Source organism: Salmo salar, chromosome ssa27 (genome assembly GCF_905237065.1).
Source record: "Salmo salar chromosome ssa27, Ssal_v3.1, whole genome shotgun sequence".
Classification (NCBI taxonomy): Eukaryota; Metazoa; Chordata; class Actinopteri; order Salmoniformes; family Salmonidae; genus Salmo; species Salmo salar.
The window spans coordinates 45,122,756-45,125,255 of NC_059468.1; the positions used below are offsets into that span (position 1 = coordinate 45,122,756).

Here is a 2,500-nt window from a genome sequence, read left to right on the forward strand (position 1 = left end):
TGAGAAGCTGAGGGCTAGAGGAACGTAATCACTCTGAGAAGCTGAGGGCTAGAGGAATGTAATCACTCTGAGAAGCTGAGGGCTAGAGGAATGTAATCACTCTGAGAAGCTGAGGGCTAGAGGAATGTAATCACTCTGAGAAGCTGAGGGCTAGAGGAACGTAATCACTCTGAGAAGCTGAGGGCTAGAGGAACGTAATCACTCTGAGAAGCTGAGGGCTAGAGGAATGTAATCACTCTGAGAAGCTGAGGGCTAGAGGAACGTAATCACTCTGAGAAGCTGAGGGCTAGAGGAATGTAATCACTCTGAGAAGCTGAGGGCTAGAGGAACGTAATCACTCTGAGAAGCTGAGGGCTAGAGGAACGTAATCACTCTGAGAAGCTGAGGGCTAGAGGAACGTAATCACTCTGAGAAGCTGAGGGCTAGAGGAACGTAATCACTCTGAGAAGCTGAGGGCTAGAGGAATGTAATCACTCTGAGAAGCTGAGGGCTAGAGGAACGTAATCACTCTGAGAAGCTGAGGGCTAGAGGAATGTAATCACTCTGAGAAGCTGAGGGCTAGAGGAACGTAATCACTCTGAGAAGCTGAGGGGCGCGGCTAGAGGAACGTAATCACTCTGAGAAGCTGAGGGACGCGGCTAGAGGAACGTAATCACTCTGAGAAGCTGAGGGCTAGAGGAACGTAATCACTCTGAGAAGCTGAGGGCTAGAGGAACGTAATCACTCTGAGAAGCTGAGGGCTAGAGGAACGTAATCACTCTGAGAAGCTGAGGGCTAGAGGAACGTAATCACTCTGAGAAGCTGAGGGCTAGAGGAACGTAATCACTCTGAGAAGCTGAGGGCTAGAGGAACGTAATCACTCTGAGAAGCTGAGGGCTAGAGGAACGTAATCACTCTGAGAAGCTGAGGGCTAGAGGAACGTAATCACTCTGAGAAGCTGAGGGCTAGAGGAACGTAATCACTCTGAGAAGCTGAGGGCTAGAGGAGCGTAATCACTCTGAGAAGCTGAGGGCTAGAGGAACGTAATCACTCTGAGAAGCTGAGGGCTAGAGGAATGTAATCACTCTGAGAAGCTGAGGGCTAGAGGAATGTAATCACTCTGAGAAAGCTGAGGGCTAGAGGAATGTAATCACTCTGAGAAGCTGAGGGCTAGAGGAATGTAATCACTCTGAGAAGCTGAGGGCTAGAGGAACGTAATCACTCTGAGAAGCTGAGGGCTAGAGGAACGTAATCACTCTGAGAAGCTGAGGGCTAGAGGAACGTAATCACTCTGAGAAGCTGAGGGCTAGAGGAATGTAATCACTCTGAGAAGCTGAGGGCTAGAGGAACGTAATCACTCTGAGAAGCTGAGGGCTAGAGGAACGTAATCACTCTGAGAAGCTGAGGGCTAGAGGAATGTAATCACTCTGAGAAGCTGAGGGCTAGAGGAACGTAATCACTCTGAGAAGCTGAGGGCTAGAGGAACGTAATCACTCTGAGAAGCTGAGGGCTAGAGGAACGTAATCACTCTGAGAAGCTGAGGGCTAGAGGAACGTAATCACTCTGAGAAGCTGAGGGCTAGAGGAATGTAATCACTCTGAGAAGCTGAGGGCTAGAGGAACGTAATCACTCTGAGAAGCTGAGGGCTAGAGGAATGTAATCACTCTGAGAAGCTGAGGGCTAGAGGAATGTAATCACTCTGAGAAGCTGAGGGCTAGAGGAATGTAATCACTCTGAGAAGCTGAGGGCTAGAGGAACGTAATCACTCTGAGAAGCTGAGGGCTAGAGGAACGTAATCACTCTGAGAAGCTGAGGGCTAGAGGAACGTAATCACTCTGAGAAGCTGAGGGCTAGAGGAACGTAATCACTCTGAGAAGCTGAGGGGCTAGAGGAACGTAATCACTCTGAGAAGCTGAGGGCTAGAGGAACGTAATCACTCTGAGAAGCTGAGGGCTAGAGGAACGTAATCACTCTGAGAAGCTGAGGGCTAGAGGAATGTAATCACTCTGAGAAGCTGAGGGCTAGAGGAATGTAATCACTCTGAGAAGCTGAGGGCTAGAGGAACGTAATCACTCTGAGAAGCTGAGGGCTAGAGGAACGTAATCACTCTGAGAAGCTGAGGGCTAGAGGAACGTAATCACTCTGAGAAGCTGAGGGCTAGAGGAATGTAATCACTCTGAGAAGCTGAGGGCTAGAGGAACGTAATCACTCTGAGAAGCTGAGGGCTAGAGGAACGTAATCACTCTGAGAAGCTGAGGGCTAGAGGAATGTAATCACTCTGAGAAGCTGAGGGCTAGAGGAACGTAATCACTCTGAGAAGCTGAGGGCTAGAGGAACGTAATCACTCTGAGAAGCTGAGGGCTAGAGGAACGTAATCACTCTGAGAAGCTGAGGGCTAGAGGAACGTAATCACTCTGAGAAGCTGAGGGCTAGAGGAATGTAATCACTCTGAGAAGCTGAGGGCTAGAGGAACGTAATCACTCTGAGAAGCTGAGGGCTAGAGGAACGTAATCACTCTGAG

At 49.4% G+C, this 2,500-nt stretch overlaps 1 protein-coding gene across 1 annotated transcript in view; it reads right to left on the reverse strand.

The window, feature by feature from the left end:
* The window catches only part of LOC106589158 (CUB and sushi domain-containing protein 2), an 881,306-nt gene that overhangs the window by 805,833 nt on the left and 72,973 nt on the right, over positions 1 to 2,500 (reverse strand). The window lies entirely within an intron of this gene.